Genomic DNA, 24,617 nt, shown 5'->3' on the forward strand with positions numbered 1-24,617 from the left:
TTCAGAGGCTGAAAAAAGCATCAGAAAAGAAGCTTCAGAAAAGAAGCCCCCAAACAGAGCTTCAGAGGCTTTTTTTCTCAAGCTCTGTTTTGGAGGCTTTCAGAGGCAGGAAAAAAAGTTTTTTCTGAAACAGAGTTTCAAAGGTTTCAGAGGCAGAAAAAAAAAGCAAAAAAAAAAGGAAGGCACAGAGCTCACAACCAAGGAACCTGTTGCTAAAATTCACCTCTGGGAACAGCTGATTGGGGGTATTCCAGGAGGCCGATCCACCTGCCAATCAGCTTTTTTCTTATTTTCTTCCCCAAAAACTAAGGTGTGTCTTATACTCCAAAAAATACGGTATGTCTTTGCAAACATTCTGGGATTAAAAACCTGCTATCTTGACTCAGCCTGTGGTTGATAATACATCTGCACACACCTTATTCCTCTTTCTCATTTCTAAACAGACCAGTTTAAACAAACTTACATTACATTCCAAATTTTCTTCAGCTGTAGGCACACAATATTGCCTTTCTCATCTGTTTGTGTTTTTCTTTTTCAGTTATTTACCTTCAAAAGCGCAAGCTGCAACCTTCAGAGGATTAGGTTACACATTTTGAAAAGGGGATTCCCAAGAATGAATCACTCAAAAAATAGGACTGGATCTCATAGGCTGCAGAAAGCACTGGGCTGATCCTTCCTCAATAATCTTTGCTTTAAATTTTATTTTATTTTTTTTCAGGAGGCTCAGCTTTCTGCATTGGGATCTAGAGTCTTATGCTGTGAAAGTTTCTCTTACAACTTTCAAAGACGCTGAAAGGTAAGGTTGCTAGGAGTTTTGGCTGCACACAATACAGGTTGTGCTTTGTATCATGTTGATTTTTTTTATTACCCTCTGCAGATACCTTTGGAATGTAATAGCATCTTGGAAGCCTGCTAAGGCAATCCTCAAGATCAATTTATAACTAAATCCTTTACTCATGCTTCTCTCCTCTATGGAGTAAGGAAACTTTTCTGTAATGTCTCTTGTTTATGTGTTCCCTAGGTCTGTTACTACACACATGCATGCCAGTGGTGAATTTTTTTTTTTTTACTACCGGTTCTGTGGGCACGGCTTAGTGGGCGTGGTGTGGCTTAGTGGGCGTGGCTTGGTGAGCGTGGCAGGGGAAGGATACTGCAAAATCTCTCTCTCTCTCTCTCTCTCTCTCTCTCTCTCTCTCTCTCTCTCTCTCAGAGACTGAGAGAGCTGAAGTTTTACAATGCTAATCCCATGGAGCTTCCAACTATTCATTCAGAGAAGTTGATTGTCTCTCAGAAATACCAAATATCCATCATTTTGGAATCTTAATGGCTCTGGTAACTGAAACAATCTGACTTCCTGTTTTCCAGCACTGTAAAATGTGGATTGTAACCAGTGGTGAAATTGAATTTTTTTTACTACTGGTTTCTGTGGCCGTGGCTTGGTGGGCGTGGTGTGGCTTGGTGGGCGTGGCTTGGTGGGTGTGACAGGGGAAGGATATTGCAAGATCTCCATTCCCACCCCACTCTGGGGCCAGCCAGAGGTGGTATTTGCCGGTTCTCCGAACTACTCAAAATTTCCACTACCGGTTCTCCAGAACCTGTCAGAACCTGCTGAATTTCACCCCTGATACATACATACATACATACACACACAAAAGATAAAGATTTCTCTTGTTCGGCCATATCTGACGATAAGGGTTGGTGCTCATCTCCATTTCCTAGCCAAGGAAGTCAGCGCTGTCTGAAGACACTTCTGTGGTCATGTGACCAGTAGGGCTACACTCCAAGATGCACAGAATGCTGTTTCCTTCCCACTAAAGTGGTATCTATTTATCTACTCACATTTGAATGCTTTCGAACTCCTAGGTGGGCAGGAGCTGAGGCAAGCAACAGGAGCTCCCCCCATTGCATGGCATTTGGGTCTTGAACCCAGGCTTTCAGCTTTCCAGCTAAGAAGCTCAGTGTTTTTAACCACTGAGCCATCGTTTCCCCCTTATCTACATACATACATATAAGGAAATTATAAATTATAATAAATAAATAACAAATAAATTATAACAAATGAATAATAATTAAATTATAAATTAAAAAGATGGGGAGGGCAGGAACAAGGCACAGAGTAAGGTGGAATCTGCTAGTAGTCCATCCATCACCTTCAGAATGATGCTCCTCCTTTGGGGCCCCAAACCAATTGGCAGAACCAGATCTTCAGGCCCTTATGGAAAGTCAAGAGGTTGGAAGCTTCCTGGGTTATGGTGGGGAAGAAATTGCCAAAATTGATATTAAGATTGCAGAATCTTAACACAGCTCCGGGAGACAACCAGAGTCCATTGAGTTGGGTGGCTAATAAAATTTGAATCAATAAATACATAAAGAATCGCAGACAGCATTTCTGGCAGATCTACTAAGTCATTTGCAGGGGGACAAAGGAGCAAATGATGCCAGAGGCAACATGATTTCACCATGCAAAATGATACAGATTTGGTAGTTTGTGGCATTTAGCATCAAAATGTCACGACTCATGTGGCATTATTATAGCTTCTACCTAGGTTCAGAGCTTATCAAGGAGCTATATTTCATGTATCTTATCAAATTTAAAAGAGGAAGGAATGCATCTTGATCTTCTTGATTGTCCGTATTTGCTCAGCCATATCACAGCAGCAACTGGAGGAATTGATTTAGTTCCTGTAGTTAGCTCCCAGGGGTGTTATCACAAAACACTGGAAAATGAGTGTACATTTTTCATTGGATCAGTGGTATTTTAAAGAGGGTAGGAAATTGCTCTAGCTGAAAAAATTAACACAACAAAGAGCTTTGAAAGACCCTATAATGGATATGTTTATACAAGTTGGGTCACCGTTTATTAGCTCTATCGACATTGTTCAACCGGATTATATGGTTTAATCTGTGCAAATGTCATTCTGACTAAAAATATGGAGCATGGCTTAAAATGTTTATATTTCACAAGAATGAATATGAATATTTACATGCCCAAATATGTATCCACACATGTATTTGGGTGTGTATGGGTGGTATATCGATGTGAAGAGTTGCTTCCAACACAATTTGATCAAATGCTTTGAGCTGGATCTCCTAACTCAACTGCCTAAATGAGTTGATACGTTGAATGGAATTGAATGTGTTTGAATCAGGGGTGAAATCCAGCAAGTTCTGACATGTTGGGAGGAGAACCGGTAGTGAAAATGTTGAGCAGTTCGGAGAACCAGCAAATACCACCTCTGGCTGGCCCCAGAGTGGGGTGGGAATGGAGATTTTGCAGTATCCTACCCCTGCCACGCCCACAAAGCCACACCCACAAAGCCATGCCCACAAAGCCACACCATGTCCACCAAGCCACGCCATGCCCACAGAACTGGTAGTAAAAAAAAATGGATTTCACTACTGCTTTAAATTGATCCGGCAGTTGGAAGGACCATTTACTGAATCAGTGATTTGAATCAAATCAATGATTCAAATGAGATCTTGGGTGATTTGCACCATCCTGGTGTACAACTGCACAGAGATATACGTTCATGGTTCCTACTCCTTCTTTTTTTATAAAAAAAAATGTTACTCATTAGTTCCTAGTTCATTTAAATCTTTTTCTTTAAAACATTTGTATTAACAGGGAAAGAGGTGGGTCTGAGATCTGTTCTGCCATTACAAAGAGATTTGATCGAACTTTTTTTTTTAATTAGCAAAGTGGCACCATAAATACAAGTTGGCTGGGTAATTATAAAGGCTGGGTGTTCGCCTTGATCTCCATAAAAACATCAGCTGCTTCAGTATATCTAATTTAATGAGGCTGCAGCATGATAAGGAGAGGTAAAACCTGGGAGACGTGATTACAAAGTGTTTTCCCATTTATTCTCCACCCCATCGGTAAAAGTGTTTCCTATCCATAAATTCAACCTGGATTGTTTTCTGGAAAAGACCTCCTTGTTCTAATGCTGTCTTGTCTACCAGAGGTGGGTTTCAGCAGGTTCTGACCAGTTCTGGAGAACTGGTAGCGGAAATTTTGAGTAGTTTGGAGAACCAGTAGTAAAAATTCTGACTGGCCCTTCCCCCATCTATTCTCTGCCTCCCGAGTCCCAGCTGATTGGGAGGAAATGGAGATTTTGCAGTAACCTTCCCCTGGAGTGGCGTGGGAATGGAGATTTTACAGTATCCTTCCCCTGGAGTGGGGAGGGAATGGAGATTTTACAGTATCCTTCCCCTACCACACCCACCAAGCCACACCCACAGAACCGGTAGTAAAAAATTTTGAAACCCATCACTGATTCAGACCTTTGTCTATGGAAATCTTTTCTTCTCCTGACAATGGGGAGGAGGGGGAGAAGAGAGGAAGAGAAAAGAAAAAGAGGAGGAGAAAGAGTTGGGGACTGAGAAAAAGAAGGAGAAAGAACCAGGGTTCCAACAAGATAAGCCAAAAAGCCAAAAAGAGGAAATGGAGGCTCCATTCACGTGAGGGTCTCATTTGGCATTGCCTAGTTAGAAACAACACATTGTTGTGACCTAGGCTTACTGAATCATTACAATACACAATTAATCCCAAACAAACCTATTTTATTGTAACAGCTGAGAATTACGTTCATTTCCAGCTGAGTCCCAATTAGTTGCAAAACAAGTCCTTTGGAAGAAGTCCTTCGGGATAATCACCAACCTTTATCTTTTTTTGACACCCTGTCAAAGGCCTTACTTGGCAAAGCCCCACGGAGTTCAGAAACAAACACGAGATGCCGACTGGAAACAGAGTTAGCAACATTGCTTTCCTGCAAAAGGCCCAAGTGACTTTGTTTCTCTTTTAAGCCTTATGGGAGGAGCCAATAATCTCCTGGCCTTACTCCTGAGTCGTCCCTTTTGCTTTAGCTGCTCTTGCCTTCTGGCAGCTCTGCATATGCACGCACTAGGAACAGGCTCCTCCTGTTTCTCTGCCTCTCTGCTCTCCGACTCTGGAGGCTCTGGAGTCTGTGCATCACTCCCAGATGGCCCTGGCTCCATCTCTGTCTCCAATGCAGAGCCCTCATCCGGGCCTTCCCCAGACTCCAGGACTGGCCCATGGTCCTCCCCAGCCTCCTCACTGTCCGACTCCACTGCCAGCTCCACAGGCTGCTGGCGGACCACAACACACATTTTGCTACCAAATGAATCCATCTTCGATCTCTGCAACCCATAAACCGGTCCAAAGTGCTAGATTCCCACATCACGCTAATCCCTGAGACGCCTCCTGCACAAATACAAGCCCTTTGCTAACGCCATTCCACGCTCGCAACTCAGCACTTTCCTGGTTTGAATGACAAAGGGGCAGACCCATTCCAAAGCCAGAGGATGGCTTTGAAGTTCCAGTGGGACACATATGCATACACGTGCATGCACACACCCAAACATTTTTGTCTGCTGGGTATTGGCGGAGAGCAGCTTTAGCTCTGATTCACCTCATTAAAACTCAGCCAGGCCAGTAGAGCCTCTGAAGCTGAGTTCAGCCAGCTTCCACCGGTGCAGATGAAAGAGTTCCTGCTCAGTTTGCTCCGAGATGAGGCTTTTTCTCCAGGGCTTGGAGTGAACAGATGCAAAGTCAGCACAGTTTTATACATGTGTAACTCCATGACAGAACATGTGCTGCTTGAATAGGCATGTATTGGTATATAGAACTCCTCCCTCTCCCCTTTCCCCTTTCCTCTTTCCTCTTTCCCTTCCTCTGTTTCCCTTCCCTTCTTCCTTCCTTCCCTTCCTTCCTTCCCTTCCCTCCCTCCCTCCCTCCCCATCACAATTGCCCCAAAGATTTACATTACAGCAGGGGTGAAATCCATCAGGTTCTGACAGGTTCTGGTGAACCAGTAGCAGAAATTTTGAGTAGTTTGGAGAACTGGCAAATACCACCTCTGGCTGGCCCCAGAGTGGGGTGGGAATGGAATTTTTGTAATATCCTTCCCCCAGGAGTGGGGTGGGAATGGAGATTTTGCAATATCCTTCCCCTCTCCTGGAGTGGGGAGGGAATGGAGATTTTGCAGCATCCTTCCCCTGCCACACCCGCGAAGCCATGCCCCACCAAGCCAAGCCACGCCCACAGAACCGGTAATAAAAAAAATTGAATTTCACCATTGCATTACAGGTAGTACTTACAACAGTTCATTTAGTAACGGAAGTTACCCTGGCCCTGAAAAAAGTCACTTATAACCACTTATGACCATTGCAGCATCCCCGTGGTCACGTGATTTATATTTGGATGCTTGACAACTGATCCACATTTATGACGGTCGCACTGTCCCGGGGTCACGTGATTGCTTTTTGCAAAGTTCTGACAAGCCAAGTCAATGGGGAAGCCCGATTCACTTAACAACCACGTTATTAATTTCACAACTGCAGTGATTCAGGTAAGCAGGAAAAATGGGGCAAAACTCACTTAATAAATTTCTCACTTAGCGACATAAATCTTGGGCTCAATTGCAGTCGTACGTCGAGGACTTCCTGTACTATCCAGCCAAAGCGACACTGGCTGCTGGGTCACTGGATCATTCAACTGCATCATTTAAATTGGAATCATGACCCACTCATCATGTGCTTCTCCATGGAATTATGGCCCATCTTACTAAGAGGGCATAAAAAGTGCTCATTAGGAACTGCAGTGGGCAATATTTTTATTTATTTTTATTTATTTATAACACAACACAATATAACAAACACAAAACACATACATATGTTCCCTTTTTACAACTGTTTCGTAACAGTAATCTTCTAATATTTACATTTTCCCCCAATTCCCCTTATACTATTTATATCCTTCTTGTCCCATTATCTCTTATTTACACTATAATTCCTATCACTGATAATATTGATTTTATACATTTTATACATTGTCCTATAAACACTTTACGTTTATGATTTCTCCCCTTTCGTTTTTATTCACTATTTCTAATCTCCAGCCAGTTTATTATGTGTACTGTTACGAGATTGTGTCTCCCTCTCCCCCTCCTGGATTGGGAATACTCCTATAACTGAGTGGGGATGGGCAAGCTGTAGTTAGTTTACCAGGAGCAGCCCTTGGGCGAATTTCATGCAGCCTTCAGCTAATTTCAAGATCAGTTCAGGCTGCTCATAGGATATCCTTTCTTTGCAGTCTGAGCTCAAGAAAGCGAGAGGAAAAAAAAGAGTATTATAGAAAGAGGAGAGCACAAGCGACCAAGAGGACAGGCATGGCTGGGCTCACCCAGTAGATTTAATCAAGCGGTTTACAAATGAAGTGACCACATTTGCACATGCTAAATTCAGTTGATGTTAACCTTTCTTCACTTTTGGGGGAATTAATACGTCATGTGAATCTAAGCTGTTGATGTCTTGTGCAAATCAGAAAATGAGTATGTTGTTGTTGTTAGTTGCGAAGTCATGTCTGACCCATCGCGACCCCATGGACAACATTACTCCAGGCCAGGGATGGATTCTACTTACCTTTACTACCAGTGTGCAGCAGGCCACACACACATGTTCTTTTGTGCATGCGCAGAAGCGTTTTGATGACATCAGGGTCAGTGGGCGGAGCTTCCCTTACCGGTTCTATAGAACCGGTGCAAACTGGGGGCAACCCACCACTGCTCCAGGCCTTCCTGTCCTCTACCATCCCCCGGAGACCATTTAAGTTCATGCCTACTGCTTCAGTGACTCCATCCAGCCACCTCGTTCTCTGCCATCCCCTTCTTCTTTTGCCCTCCATCGTGCCCAGCATTAGGCTCTTCTCCAGGGAGTCCTTCCTTCTCATTAGGTGGCCAAAATATTTGAGTTTCCTCTTCAGGATCTGGCCTTCTAAAGAGCAGTCAGGGTTGATCTCCTCTAGGACTGACCGGTTGGATGGCCTTGCAGTCCAAGGGTCTTCTCCAGCACCAGAGTTCAAAGGTGCTCAGCCTTTCTTCGCTTCTTCACTTTCTTCACTTCTGGGGGAATTACTACATCATATGAATTTAAGCTGTTGATGTTGCATGCAAATCAGAAAATGAGTGTGTAACTAGCTTAATTTTATGGGGTGAACATAGTTGGTTGATGTCTTACTAATTTTGGCTTCAACTCCCAACAGCACTTTCTTCAGCTTCGCCTACATGCATCCCCAATGCATTATAGCAGGGGTCCCCAATCCCTAGTCCTTGTACCGGCACTGGGCCATGGCATGCCAGAAACTGGGCTGCACAAACAAGCGAAGCTCCATCTCCAGGTTGCAGGCAACATGCGAAACCATGCCCACTTCAGTCGGCAGAAGAACTTCTTTTCATGGAACCATTCTCTGGTGTCCAAAAGGTTGTGGGCATCAGGGACTGGTATTATAGGATCATCCACAAGAGGTTGTCAAAGAAGATGGCAGCTGCAAAGGTGGATCTTTATTTCCTTGTTTCTGCTGCCATCTTGCCTTTTTTTTTAACTTAGGAGGAGGAGGAGGAAGAAGAAAGAAAGAAAGAAAGAAAGGAAGGAAGGAAGGAAGGAAGGAAGGAAGGAAGGAAGGAAGGAGAGGAAGAGAACCATTACAGAATATGCCAAATAATCTCCACATTTTTATCTTTTTTGTGGATGATATGTCATAATTTCTCTGGAGAGAGAGAAAATTACTCCAAGCAACAATTTTCCTCAAATTCTTCTGGATATCTCTCCCAGGTAGGAGCCACCACACTGATGTCAGTATTTTGTGTCTAGAAAACGTGGCCAGAAATCTCTGGGCTGTTTTGCTCCATACCCAGAGGGAGCTGAAGGTTCAGATGCTACCCAAGAGCTAGAGGTGCCCCTCAAAGATGTACTTTCACTGAAATATGTCCCAAGGGAGATCCAGAGGGAGCAGAAGCACAAATGCAACACATTTCTGCAACGGATTATGGTCAACTCAACTTTAGTCCTGGTACGTTCTTTCCATCAAGTCAACCAGCTTCCTAGTTCTGTTCACAAAAGGTTTACTGCATGTTTTTCTAACTTGGCAATTTTAGATATAGGCAGTAAGGACTAAAGTACCCACAAGCACTGAGTGTGGATTTTAAAAAAGAATAAATTTACACACTGTAGAAAAATAAAATAAAATGTTAAACTTAAATTCCTAGCCTAACCTATATCTAGCCTTGTGGTGCGAGCAGAACAATCTGGAACTGAACACACTCAAAACCATAGAAATGGTGGTAGACTTTAGGAGAAACCCTCCCATACTACCATCTCTTACAATACTAGACAACACAGTATCAACAGTAGAGACCTTCAAATTTCTAGGTTCTATCATATCTCAAGACCTAAAATGGACACCCAACATCAAAAAAGTCATCAAAAAAGCACAACAAAGAATGTTCTTTCTGCGCCAACTCAGGAAGCTCAAACTGCCCAAGGAGCTGCTGATCCAGTTCTACAGAGGAATGATTGAGTCTGTCATCTGCACCTCTGTAACTGTCTGGTTTGGCTCTGCAACCCAACAAGACAGACACAGACTTCAGAGGATAATTAGAACTGCAGAAAAAACAATGGCTACCAACCTGCCTTCCATTGAGGACCTGTATACTGCACGAGTCAAAAAGAGGGCTGGGGAAATATTTACAGACCCCTCGCATCCTGGACATAAACTGTTTTAACTCCTACCCTCAAAATGAGGCTATAGAGCACTGCACACCAGTGCTGCTGCTGCTTCTCCTTCTCCTTCTCCTTTTCCTTCTCTTTCTCCTCCTCCTCCTCCTCCTCCTCCTCCTCCTCCTTCTTATTGGTTAATCTTTAGTGAGATTCACAGCCTTTGAGGCTGGTTAATAGCTCAGCAGCTCGAGTCATAACCAAGGACCTAGGAACTGTTAAGGTATCATTGGAGGATGATCCTCTGATGATACCTTCCTAGGTCCTTGGTTAGGACTCGAGCTGCTGAGCTATTAACCAGCCTCAAAGGCTGTGAATCTCACTAAAGATGATGATGATGATGATTAATCTTTCTGAGACTTATTGTTGTGTCTGCTATATGAAGTTAGCAGAGGATTCTCCTTCCCCTTTAAAAAAGAAAAGCCCTGCATATTTACAGTAATATGGTTGGTTGTTTATCTGTTGCAGCATTGTGTATTTTGTCTGTTGGATTTTGGCTTTGGGGATATTATTGCTGACTTGTAAGATTGACGCTCCTGTTCCCTCGTGTGCCGTTCGGAAAGCCATCGCTGAATGAAATGGAATGCTCCTTTTGCAAATAAAAGATAAATGCTCTCTTGTACAGCAGGCCTGGCTGTGTAAACGCTGACAGAGAATCTATCACAGTGCAGTCAGCATGGACATCCAGAAGAGACAAAGCGCAGCTCCTTGCATACAGAAGAGCCTTTCCAGCTTAAAAAGATGTTTCCAAGCACGATCCGTTGGCATCACTGGGCACAATGGACTAATTTCTTGTTTTGTTTTAAGGCAGCTTCTGAGTCCTGGATGCCATTTGCTGGATCTGAACCAGCGGTGAAGTAAACTTACCTTTGCTACCAGTTCGGGAATGGGAGCGCGCACACCTCTTCTGCACATGAACAGAGCGTTCTGCGCATGCGCAGAGGGTCAAAACCAGGACGTAATGATGTCCCGGCGGATGGGTGGAGCCTCCTGCCACCGGCGCTACCTGTTCGCACAAGCCGGATAGATCCGGCCACATTTTACTGCTGATTTGAACTCTTTTTATGCTGTTCCATAGCTAGGAAGTCTTCCCAAGTGACTGACAAATATCAGTCAGCGAACTGGCTTCTGTCCTCACATTTAGAAGAGCAAATATGCAATATCCAAGGAAAAGGAATGGGGAAGGAAAAGGAAAAATAATGCAAGTTCAGGCGCTAAGCCTTAAATGGGGGATTTGCTGCAGTTCTTTGATCCTGCCATGCTTGGTGTAATTTCCTATGGATGCCTGCCAAAAGGAAAAGGAATGAAATAAGCAAAAGCTCTGTGAGACATTTCTAGCCAAAGAGCCTCTTTCAGGTTTGATGTTAGCCCTTTGAGGTGGACTAGAAATGGTTAGACTTAGACTTAACTAGATATTAACAGTGGCAAGAATTGCGTTCACGCAATATTGGAAGGAACGCAATACACCACCAGAGGGATTGATCATTCAGAAGATATATGAATGTGCCGAAATGGATGAACTCACCCTAGAACTAAAAGAAAAAGATGATTTGGAATTTTATGAGCCTTGGGAAAAATGGTACACTTATATAGATAATAGAAATAAAAATTGGAAATATACATAAGGCTATTGAGGACTAGATATTGAATGTATATAATGTATATATTGTATGGAATGTTGATCCGAAGTATACAAAAATGACATAGTCTGTTGATTATGTACTAGAGTTGTATAAAGGAAAATTGTAATTAAAATTATTTCAAAAAAAAAAAAAGAATTAGACTTACACTAGAAATGATTAGAAGGCCAGATCCTGAAGATGGAACTCAAATACTTTGGCCACCTAATGAGAAGGAAGGACTCACTGGAGAAGAGCCTAATGCTGGGAAAGATTGAGGGCAAAAGAAGAAGGGGACGGCAGAGAAGGAGGTGGCTGGATGGAGTCACTGAAGCAGTAGGCATGAGCTCAAATGGGCTCCAGAGGATGGTAGAGGACAGAAAGGACGTTCCTGGAGGAACGTTGTCCATGGGGTCGCAATGAGTTGGACACAACTTTGCAACTAACAACAAGAGACCCCTGCTCCAGAAGATCCTTTCCCACACCTCTCTTTCTTCACACAGTTGTTTGACACTTTTATTCTCTTCTATTTACTAAGTTTGCTCTACTATTAATCTTCTCATCATTCCTATCACCCATCTCCTCCCACTTATGACTGTATGACTGTAACCTTGTTGCAATTTGATTGAATGGAAAGACTGTTTCTGTTTCTCTCTTGTCTTATCTTGTGCTAAACAAAATCAAGGTGGGATCATTTTGAGTTTCTTACTCACACTTTCCTCTTTCTCGGGACAAGGTCATCTTTTCTGAAATTACCTCCTGAACATTTTGCTCAATGCTTCTGCATCTCCAGGGTCAGTTCTACATTCCTTTCCCATAACCAGCTCCCAGTTTATTGACTTGGAACTCCTAGAATATGGATGGCTTTGTAAGACTCCTACGCACCTAATCCTGGACATCCCAACCCATTCACGCACAGATTGATTGATTGAATCAAGTAATTCATGTGGCCTCTGCATTAAGCTAGAAAGAAGGATTTATATTCCACTAGTTTAACTTTAAATCTAAATCTATTCAGAAATGAATCCAAGTTCTTCAATCTGCACTCTCTATGTATTGCTAGTGAGCCAATTTCTTCTCTAGAACAGCTTTGCTGGATGAGGAACTCTGGGAGTTGAAGTCCACAAGGCTTAAAATTGCCAAGGTTGGAGACCCCTGCTCTAGCGGGTCCTTTCCCACACCTCTTTTTCTTCACACAGTTGTTTGACACTTTTCTCTCTTCTACTTACTAAGTCTGCACTACTATTAATCTTGTCATCATTCCTATCACCCATCTCCTCCCACTTATGACTGTATGACTGTAACCTTGTTGCTGGTATCCTTACAATTTATATTGAATGTTTCCTAATATGATCTGATTGCTTATTTGTACCTTATGACTATCATTAAGTGTTGTACCTTATGATTCTTGACAAATGTATCTTTTCTTTTATGTACATTGGGAGCATATGCACCAAAGACAAATTCCTTGTGTGTCCAATCACACTTGGCCAATAAAAAATTGTATTGTATTGTATTGTATTGTATTGTATTGTATTGTATTGTATTGTATTGTATTGTATTGTATTGTATTGTATTGTATTGTACTCTACTCTACTCTACTCTACTCTACTCTACTCTACTCTACTCTACTCTACTCTACTCTACTCTACTCTATTTTATTCTAAAATCTCAAGTCCATGAAGCTGGGTAGCTAACAATACTTACAGTGAAACAGTGTGATATAAATATACTACAACAACATTATAAATGCATAAATAACAATTTTCAGTAAATTTATTTATTAATTTATCCACCATGGTCTAGATTCATACAGCATGTTAAACCCCACCCCAGAATTTACAAACCACAATTTCTCCAAGTAATATGCAACATCTAAACACGGTATAGCTCAACAAGATGACCAATTGCCTTAACATGGGATCGACGGAGGCAGCAGTAGTTCAGAACAATGGCCAGAAACTAGCACCTTAAGGTGAACGATGAGCCACCTCTAGCAAAACAAATACTTGTATTTTCTTTACATGATTTATTTTCCTGGAACTTTGATGCCTTACTTAACTTGGCACCATGAGTGACCACCTGGCTTGCTTATATGGACAGGCCACCTTGGTTGAAGGTGAACTTTGCAAGCACTCTGTTAAATGCTATACTTTTTGCTCCTACTTGGAGATTGATGTACCTGAGCTGAATCTGTCACTCTCCTAATTATAAGGAATAGATCCAGGATATGAATTTGGATTGTAACTTTGGAATGTCTCTGCTTTAAAAAAAAAACACCAGAAGAAGACACACTACGTTGCTGTTAATGATAAGCTCAGCGACTGAATCAATTTCATGTAGATAATAATAATAATAATAATAATAATAATAATAATAATAATAATAATATATTAATAATAAAACCTGACCAGTGGATGCAGCAAAATTTCACAAACTGACTACCTACAACGCCATGACCGCGTTGCTAAGATCATTCACTGGAAATTGTGCCAGAAGTTTGGATTTGAGTACAGCAAAAACCACTGGGAACATCAGGTTGAGAAAGTTTTAGAGAATGAGAAACTCAAGATCTTGTGGGACTTCAGGATTCAGACTGACAGGCACTTGGTCCACAACACACCTGACATAACAATAGTTGAAAAGAAAAAAGTATGGTTCATTGACATTGCAATACCTGGTGATGCACGGATTAAAGATAAGCAGCAAGAAAAAATCATAAAGTACTGGGACTTGCAAATTGAAGTTGAGCGACTGTGGAAAAAGAAATCGTGTGTTGTCCCGATCGTAATTGGAGCCCTTGGAGCAATACCCAAAGGGCTACCCCGCTATTTAGAAATTCTAAATTTGCCGGACTTGAACTTGACTCTACAAAAAACCACCTTACTCGGAACAGCTTACATCCTCCAACGATACCTTAACAGTTCCTAGGTCCTTGGTTAGGACTGGAGCTGCTGAGCTATTAACCAGCCTCAAAGGCTGTGAATCTCACTAAAGATTAAATAATAATAATAATAATAATAATAATAATTAATAATAATAATAATTTTATTTCTATACCGCCCTTCTCCCAAAGGATTCAGGGCGGTGTACAGCCAGATTAAAAGCACAAAGACAAACCAAATTTAAAAATAATTAAAATTATTAAATAATTGGCTCAATTATAAAACCCCCAAATTTAAAATCCCACATTTAAAACCAATTAAAATCTTTACATTGATAGCCCGGCCTGGTGGAACAACAAGGTTTTGAGGGCACAGCGAAATACACGGAGGCCGGAGATCTTATGCATTTCTGGGGGCAGTTCATTCCAAAGGGCAGGGGCTCCCACAGAGAAGGCCCTCCCCCTGGGTGTCGCCAGCCGACATAATTTGGCTGGCGACACCCAGGTACTAAATCACCAGCGGCCCCTTGGGTCATCCTTTCAGAGATATTTCCTTATCAGATTTCCCAGGGCTTTCAACAATGATGGAGCTTCTAATGTATGCCTTCACTGGAAAAGCTGGGATGCATGCAGAGATGTTTCTACCTTGAACATAGCCCATGCTGAACTGTCAGTCAAAACAGGATAATTAGAAAATAGGATAATTAGAACTGCAGAAAAAAAAACAATTGCTATCAACCTGCCTTCCATGGAGGACCTGTATACTGCACGAGTCAAAAAGAGGGCTGTGAAAATATTTACAGACCCCTCGCATCCTGGATATAAACTGTTTCAACTCCTACCCTCAAAACGACGCTATAGAGCACTGCACACCAGAACAACTAGACACAAGAACAGTTTTTTCCCGGACGCCATCACTCTGCTAAACAACTAATTCCCTCAACACTGTCAAACTATTCACTAAGTCTGCACTACTATTAATCTTCTCATTGTTCCCATCACCCATCTCCTCCCACTTATGACTGTATGCCTGTAACCTGGTTGCTGGTATCCTTACAATTTATATTGATTGTTTCCTAACATGATTTGATTGCTTATTTGTTCCTTACGACTATCGTTAAGTGTTGTACCTTATGATTCTTGACTAATGTATCTTTTCTTTTATGTACACTGAGAGCATATGCTCCAAGACAAATTCCTTGGGTGTTCAATCACACTTGGCCAATAAAAAATTCTATTCTATTCTATTCTAAATGCTGACTCTGTAAACTGCTTAGAGAGGACTGTAAAGCACTGTGAAGCAGTATATAAGGGCTTTTGCTGTTGCTCAATTGAACCAGGTCCCTCCTTCATAGTTGGTGGATCTATCTATCTATATAGATCTATCTATCTATCTATCTATCTATCTATCTATCTATCTATCTATCTATCTATCTATCATCTATCTATCTATCCATCTATCTATCTATCATCTATCTATCTATCTATCTATCAGTCAAACATCAGCACAGGAAATGTTTATGACATTCTGCATTGTGACGTAAGTTGTTTTAGGATAGGATACATCATACCATGTTTCAATTCCTCCAGAGTCATGGGTCCCAGATTTTGGATGCATTCAGTAAGTTAGCCCATTTGAGGTAACTTGGCTGAAAAAAAATGCCCTATGATGAACAGGTAATCATTGACTTACAACAATTCATATCGTGACCATTCAAAGTTACAAGAGCATTGAAAAAAGTGATTTATGACTGTTTGGCGTATTTATGACTCTTGCAGCATCCTCACGATCACATGATCAAAATTCGGATGCTTGACAACTGACTCATATTTATAAAGTCATATGATCCCCTTTTGTGATCTCTGACAAGCAAAGTCTTGGGGGAGGGGTTCCAGATTCTCATAACAACCGTGTTACTCACTTAATAACGGCAGTGATTGACTTAACAGATGTGGCAAGAAAAGTTGTAAAATGGGGCAAACCTCACTTAACAAATGTCTCTCTTAGCAACGGAACTTTTGGGCTCAATTGTGGTCATATGTCAAAGACTACTTGTACCATTTCACCTAGTTAAAGGTTACAGGAATCAAGAGTTTTAGTAGTATATAAATTTCTACTTACTTCTGGTTCTCCTTTTTGTTGTTAATTGCTTTTTTAAAGATAGGTTAAGTGCATTTAGCCACTAAAAGCTGTTTACTTATTTTTCCTTCACAGTATTATTCACTGTAGACTTTTCTCCTTTGTTTTCCATTAGCTGAACCCTAAATCTAAATCTACTCAGGAATGGATCTGGATCCTTCAGCCTGCACTCCCCGTGAGTTGGCAGTGAGCCAATTTCTTCTTTAGGAAAGATTCTTCCCACATCTCTTTTTCTCCATGCAGTTGCTTGACACTTAACTCTCTGTGAAAGGCAATACATGAATTTAGGTAGCTTCCCAACATGTATCGGTTGAGTATGAGTTGCATTGTCTTGACTTCCCAGGAAAAAGTCCTAGAAAAGGCAAGGATGCTCTCTGCAGAATTTCAGCGAGACTTCCTGCTAATCACAAGATGAAAGAATCTGGCAAAGTTCTGGATTTATTGTCCATTGCATGTAGGGAAGCTGGCCAGCAAAATAAAAAACAAATGGAATGAGTCTTATATATCTTTTGGATGATAGAATTCCAAGCCTTACCTGAGGAGAGGATTTTTCTTTTAAAAAAATGGTAGTAATCCAGACACATTAACTCCCACAATGGAAGAATGGATGGTAATAGCAATAGCAGTTACATTTATATACCACTAGCTGAACGCCCATGCTTCGCTACGAAACTATGTGCTCTGGCTTGATAAATTGACACTTGCAGCCTGAAACTTAATGTAGAATGTGTAACTCCGTAGCATCAGAGTGTGTTAATATAATGCAACTGGCAGTTGGAACAAAGGGGGAGTGGGAACAGAATGTCCCAGCCCCCAGCATCCATCGGTATTCATCTGGCTAGCATCCTGTCAGTGTGTGAGAGAGTTGAGGGGTGTTTGGAAACTCAAACAGTATTTGCTGTGTGAGCAAGAAGGAGACAGAAAGGAGGCTGGGCATGGCTTAGTTCAACTGTTCTGTAGTAAAGCTGCTTGCTGCTCTGAAAGTAAAACTGAAAGTGAAACTCCTCTCCTCTGCTTGTGTTTTGCATTTGGAACAGATTTCTTTTGAGGTGGGGCAGGGGAGTAGAACTCCTTAGCATCAGAGTGTGTTAATATAGAAAATACTAATGCTCTGATGGTCATTTTGAAAAATCCTTTCTTAGTGAGCACCTAGAAGCCAATACGTAGCAAATTTCAAGTTTGTAGGCTTTACGGTTCTGGAGATTTCGTGATTAATGCATGAGTGGTTTTCGCTTATATATATATAGCTTTCATAGTGCTTTACAGCCCCCTTTAAGTGGTTCACAATGTCAGCATCTTGCCCACAACGATCTGGTTCCTCATTTTCCTGACCTTGGAATGTATGGAAGGCTAAGTCAAGCTTGAGCCAGTCAGAATCAAACTCCAGGCAGTGGGCAGAGTCAGCCTGCAATTCTACACTTTAATCACTGAGCCACCAGGGCTTTTATAAGGTGAAAGAGTTGATGGAGATGGCAAAATTGACAGTTCTAATTAAAGAAGAGAATTTATCTAGCTTTGTTTCCATTTGGAAACCAGTTCTGGATTTTGTACACAAAACTGAAATAAAAATGAAACTTTAATTTTAGGTTTTGATAACCGGAATGATTTTGTAGTTGGCTTGAAACATTTAGAAATGTTAAAGCAAAAGGTTGAGACTGTAACCTTTTTTGTATTTTATGGCACTGAAAAAGTCAGAAGTCACTACTTTTTCCTCTTTTTTTTTTATTTTACTTTTTTTGCACCTTTCTTCTTCTCTCTTTCTCAATTTTTTAAAAATTGGTTTAAATTATAATAAATCTTAATAAAAATAATTAAAAATGGAAGTAATCCATAAAAGAACTGGAATTTTCATCATCTCTTGTTTTTTACATGGGTGTCGCCTTTCATGATTCCAATCATCCATGCTGTTTTTTAAGGATAAACCATTCCATCTTTTTGCTCTACATTTTTCATTCAAATACTTGAGGAGCCATTGAGAATTAGCCTTTATTTAGCTACTGAGCAAAATCTCAGAAACATTTTTTAAAGCATCTTTCTGTATACTTGTAAAGATATTAAGGTTCCTGCAAGGATTTTAAAGATGGGTGGAGCTTTGAACATACCACTGAAGCATCGTAAGAACTGTGGTGGCGCAGTGGTTAGAATGTGGTATTGCAGGCTAACTCACTGCTCACTGCCAGAAGTTCAATCCTGATCAGTTCAAGGTTGACTCAGCCTTCCATCTTTCTGCGGTTGGTAAAATAAGGCCCCAGTTTATTGGAGGCAATATGTTGACTCTGTAGACAGCTTAGAGAGTACTGTAAGGCACTATGGACCTTGCAGTCCAAGGGACTTCTGCGAGTCCTTTGGGCTGCAAGGCACTCAAACCAGTCAGTCCAAGAGGAGATCAATCCTGACCGCTCTTTAGAAGGCCAGATCCTGAAGATGAAACTCAAATACTTTGGCCACCTAATGAGAAGGAAGGACTCACTGGAGAAGAGCCTCATGCTGGGAAAGATTGAGGGCAAAAGAAGAAGGGGACGGCAGAGAACGAGGTGGCTGGATGGAGTCACTGAAGCAGTCGGCGTGAGCTTAAATGGACTTTGGGGGATGGTAGAGGACAGGAAGGCCTGGAGGAACATTGTCCATGAGGTCCTGATGGGTCGAACATGACTTCGCAACTAAGAACAAAGGCACTATGGAGCCGTATATAAGTCTAAGGGCTATTGCTATTGCTGTCATCTTGACATTTTTGAACAACCTTTGTGGTTCTTCCAACCCACCTATCTACTCCAGCCTGGAACATTGACATGTTGGCTGCACTCACAAACCTTGGTCAAGCTGGTTCCTGAATTAACCCACTTTTGGAATTCACCAATACATCGAACCATTACAAACCCAAACAGCTGGATTCATGCAAGGGGTCAAAGCATGCACATTCTCTCCTGTGGTGGGTTTCAAATTTTTTTACTACCGGTTCTGTGGGTGTGGCTTGGTAGGCGTGGCATGGCTTGGTGGGCATGACAGGGGAAGGATACTACAAAATCCCCATTTCCTCCTGATCAGCTGGGACTCGGGAGGCAGATAATAGATGGGGGCGGGGCCAGTGGTGGGTTGCCCCCGGTTCGCACTGGTTCTATAGAACCAGTAGTAAAACTGGCAGGAGGCTCTGCCCACCAATCCCGACGTCATCAAAACGCTTCTGCGCACGCATGCACAGTAGCTTCTGTGCAAGCGAAGCGAGCATGTGCACGTGGCCCCGCTGCGAACCGGTAATACAGATATGTAGAACCCACCCCTGGGCGGGGCCAGTCAGAGGTGGTATTTACCGGTTCTCTGAACTACTCAAAATTTCCGCTACCGGTTTTCCAGAACTGATCAGAACCTGCTGAAACCCACCTCTGATTTTCTCTCACACACACGCATATTACAAAAGAAAAAGATAAATGCTAGCCAAGTGCACATCTATTTAATATGACCTGTGGGCCCTGGGAATATAGGCCATTGTACAGAGAATACTTGATGCAATATAATTCAGTCTGGGTTTTTTTGGGGGTTGACTGTAACCCCACCTGGCTGTGAATTGAGGGAATTGTGCTCTTATACATCTGGATTGCACCCGGATGGGGAGACTGCTAGATACAGTTCTGCTTGCCAACACTTATTTTTTTTCTTAATTCCCTCCTCCTCCCCGCTTCTGAATTAAAACTGCAAGCTGTTCTGATCCAAGATTTGCATGTTTCTTCATTTGTAAATTGCCATGGAAATGAAGTCCCAATCAACCCAGTAATATTTTTTAATAATTCTGCTCTGTCTCTCATACTCTTCTTTCTCTCTCCATGTCTCTCTCGCTTATATACACACACAAGCATATTTTACACATCTGTTAATAACAAAAGGCCAAATAAATCCCTCTCCTCTCCCCTCCCCCCCTCAGGTTTCCCCTTGAGGGAGACCCTAAGCAGTTCTTCATACAGTTGTGCACACGAAGAGAAACAGTTGTGTCTCCCTTACTGCAGGGCCACACCTTGACTTAAGCAATTGCTCCAGAGATTTCCACCCACACAACTCATCTGCTGGTGAACCTTGCCAAAGGGCAAGTCACAAGCACTCAGCTCAGGTCTGCTGAGAAATGGTTATCAACTGGAGGGAACCTACCCACACAGAGAGAGGAAGAGGCTGAGATGCACCCCCGTAGGCCAAAATATGCTTTCATGTGTTCTCCCACAAGGAAAAGATAGACTTGAGATGTACAGGACTGAAAATATATGGCCTCTCTCTTTCTCACTCATGTACACATAAACACACAACGATATTTGAAGATAAGACAAAAGGGTTGAACGATTGGGTCTCTCTTTCCAGTTCTGATATGCATCTTTCTGGCCATTGCAGATGACTTTCTTCAGTTTCCTCCACCATTTCTGCTGTCCATTTGTTTAGCGATTGGTGTTCTTCCATAGATGTAAAAACCAGAAGCTTCTTCATGCTTTCCCCCCAGTTAAAGATGTATAAGAAACATCCTGCTTGGATGAATGTGAAGATAGAAGAAACTCATGGAAGATGGAAAAGAAGCCTAGAAGATAACACCAAGGCGTCATAGGGAAGGGAGGATTGATGTATTAAATGTTTGTCTGTCTTAAAAAATAAAAAAAAATATTAAAAAAAAGAAACATCCTGTTGCTTAGCATTGGAATAACAACACTGGAGAAAAGTATCTGGAATAGTTGTTTTGTTTAATGGCAGGTTGCATGTCCAGGGTGAAGCACACTGCTTGTGGTCCCAAAGATCTTAGCAAGAGGGGAACTGACCTTCACTCTTCCCCAAAGCCACTCCCCTTCTCAGGATTAGGGAATCAGTTGGTACTTTAGTGCCATAATTCACATCTGAAATGTCTCCCCTCCTCCTCATTTTCCCCTTTGGAGAAGGAAAATGGAGAAGGCTGAAGGGCTGGAGATTGAATAGCAATAGCAATAGCACAAACTTCCCCCATGACAATGACCCAAATTTTGGGACCTTCTATCTTGTGCGGTGGACCTATTAAAAAACAAACAAACAAAGAAACCAGGGTGCAAAAGATATTACAGATTAATATTATAATGAAACCATAATTGTTACTATAGGATTTTGCAGACATTGAACAAGAAAAAAATATGGGAAATTAATGCTATCTGTAGTAACTGTGTTAAGATTACTGTGTGCACCAAGATGGAATAATAATAATAATAATAATAATAATAATAATAATAATAATAATAATAATAATAATAATAATAATAATAATAATAATAATAAAAATATCCACAGTGGAAGACTGGGTTATAAAATGAACAGAATTAGTAGAAATGTGGAAAATGACAGTTTGGTCAGGGAAAAATGATAAAAGACTTTTTTGAAAGACAAAAACCTTATATGACCTTTTTATTGATTGAAGAATAGACTTAATTGATTGTTTATGGATTTGGGGATTTAAAAGGGTTAAAAGGGAAGGGACAGGGAATTATATATATATATATATATATATATATATATATATATATATATATATATATATATATATATATATATATATAAAGAAGGAGTAAAATGATAACGACTAGACTGAAAGGAAGGCGGAACTCATAATTCTATATATTTTTTCCTTTCCTTTTCCTCAACCTTCCTTTGATTCTTTATCCTTCATGCTTTTATTGGATTTTAAAAATTCTAATAACAAACAAAGAAATAGAAAGAGAATGTCGCTGAAATCTCCTTTTGCCCTGAAAGGACTTCCAAGGAAATTCCCTTTCCTCAAACTGCATGAGACATGAAACAGAAGAATTTCTGCCTTTTGGGCTGGCACTAGGACAGCTGGAGAACAAATAAAGCATCAGTGAAGCGTGCCTTCAAATATTTCCAAAACAAGCCCCAGGCTACACCAGTCACCAATTGTCTTTCCTACAAATGCCTATAGGGACCAGAGTGGGAAATAAAAGAGGATGTTAAAGGCTTCAGCAAAGAAAAGTCAAATGCTGCAGAAACCTTGATGGGTGCCAAGAGAAATGTCTGTCAGTATATATTGGATCTTGCAAGCAACATGCAGATCATTCCCAACTTACTGATGGACTGTGGTTCCTTTGGTGAGCAGGCTAAGCCTTGCATCTTCCTACTGTACTTTTCAACCTCTGTATTTTAAATGTGAATTTATTCCCCTGGCCCGGGAAGATTCCCCTCGCACATACATGCTAGTCATTCCCGACTCTAGGGGGCGGTGCTCATCTCTGTTTCAAAGCCGAAGAGCCAGCGCTGTCCGAAGACGTCTCTGTGGTCATGTGGCCGGCATGGCTCATCACCAAATGTCCACGGAACGCTGTTCCCTTCCCACTAAAGGTGGCCCCTATTTTTCTACTTGCATTTTTAACGTGCTTTTGAAGTGCTAGGTTGGCAGAAGCTGGGACAAGTAACGGGAACTCACCCCATTATGTGGCACTAGGGATTCGAACCGCTGAACTGCCGACCTTTCGATCGACAAGCTCAGCATCTTAGCCACTGAGCCACCATCCCTATAATATATGTATGCATCATATTATTCTCTAAAAGAATACTGTATTATCTAGTGCATGGAAAAGGAATAAGAAGTACTAAGCCAGAGAAATTACAACAGAAGTAGTCCTCAACTTGTGATCATTCATTGAACGATGCTTCAAATTTATGACATCCTCAGAAAAAGTCTCTATGATCTGTGTTTGCACTGAAGACCATTGTACCATCCCCATAATCATAGGATTGCAGTAACAGATGCTTGGCCACCATCCTGCCTTTACAACCTCTTGCAGCATCCTATGATCATGTGATCACAACTTGCAGCCTTTTAATGTCCTTTGGCACAACTGAATTCATTTATCAATCATGTAATTCACGTAACAACCCATGATTCACTTTATGACTGCTGAATATATTGCTGTCAAATTGCATCCCATTCCATGGGAGAGTCCACTTATGTCTGCACAACTTAAGATCAAAATTCCAGTCTCAGTTGTGGTTGGTAAATCAAAGACTATCTGTAATAGCATCCTGAAGTCCCTGAAATCTTCAAGTCCAGCCCCCTGCTTAAGGCAATAATCCTCAGACCAGTAGTGGGTTTCAATTTCAGCCACTAGAGGTTCGCTCATCTGGGCAGGTGTGCAGAGCCCACCACTGCCTCAGACCATCAATTGTCTAACCTTTGCTTGAAACTCTCCAGCGATGGAGCCTTCAGGGTTCCAAGTGGCAGGCTGCTCCACTGCTTAAAATTTTAATCAATTTCTCCGAGATAAGAGAACACACAGGAAATCTCCCTGAATCTACTTTATGTGGTTTGCTTTATCTCTCCACAGTCTTCCTCTTACAAGCACTGTTGCCTTTACCATGTTTCTACGTCATTTTTTCACCTTACGTTCTGTTCTTTAAGAAAACACAACACTATTTCTTCAGTCGTAAATTGAACCACACTTTGCTGTTCTTGCCTTATGGGTGAGTTAGGGCACTGAAATCAAATCAATTCTTGAACCAATTCAGTGATTAGAAGGCCAATTTAGCAAGGCATTGTGGGTGGCAGGTAGCAATGCAGGAATGAGTCACGTTTGACTTCATTCATGTTCCTCTGTTCCCAAGCACTGTGTATTTCTTTTCCCCTCATTGCTGAATCCATGAAGGATTTTGAAAGATGTCAACACCAAACTTTGTACCTCTTCCCATGAACATTTATGCACATATAATGTCAGCCATTCCAACTTCATCAGTTAGAAAAGAAAGACTTTCTGATCCATCATTAACTAAAGTACACTTTATAAAAGCCAAACTGGTTAAATCAGGGGTCAGCAACCTGCGGCTCTGGAGCCGCATGTGGCTCTTTCATCCCTCTGTGGTGGATCCCTGTTGCTCATCGACTCCACAATTGATAGGACTTTCGGTTAGGACAGGTAGAGGAAAAAGGATGTCGTGCTAGGAGGAGACTCTATGGTAGGGGAACCGGACTTCTGGTCAGCAGAGGAAAAAGGACACTGTGCTAGGAGGAGACTATGATGGGGAAACAGGACTTCTGGTTGGCTCCAGAATTGAACAGGGGCTTCCGGTTAGGACCTTTGTGGCTCTTTGAGTGTTTAAGGTTGCCAACCCCTGGGGTAAATGAAGCAAAGCCAGATCTGAGGTTTTCATGCCCAAAGTCTGTGGTTAACTTCTCCTTCTTCCCTCCTTCCCTTCTGGTTATCTCAAGATGTCTGGTTACATTTAAACAAATTGTTTTGATAACAGCCCCTGTCTTGGCAGACTGGACAGTGTTGCATTCCACAGTATGACTTTGGAACGGCCGGCGGCTCTCACGGGACAGCACAATAAGAAGTTTCGATTCCCTTCATGCTACCCCTCCCTATTCCACCCTGCAGTTCCCCTCCTGCCCATTGCTTAT

General features: G+C 41.7%; 1 protein-coding gene and 1 long non-coding RNA gene across 5 annotated transcripts in view; one reads left to right on the forward strand and one right to left on the reverse strand.

Annotated features, from left to right (window-relative positions):
- DLGAP3 (DLG associated protein 3) overlaps positions 1-24,617 on the reverse strand; it is a 307,850-nt gene that overhangs the window by 254,046 nt on the left and 29,187 nt on the right. The gene's annotated exons all lie outside the window — the stretch shown is intronic.
- On the forward strand, positions 710-20,855 carry LOC148112421 (uncharacterized). The gene is made up of 3 exons (XR_015729440.1): positions 710-796; positions 16,332-16,391; positions 20,588-20,855. It is a non-coding gene; the product is annotated as an uncharacterized LOC148112421 (long non-coding RNA).

Source organism: Pantherophis guttatus, chromosome 10 (genome assembly GCF_059756535.1).
Source record: "Pantherophis guttatus breed Tessera chromosome 10, ASM5975653v1, whole genome shotgun sequence".
Taxonomy (NCBI): domain Eukaryota; kingdom Metazoa; phylum Chordata; class Lepidosauria; order Squamata; family Colubridae; genus Pantherophis; species Pantherophis guttatus.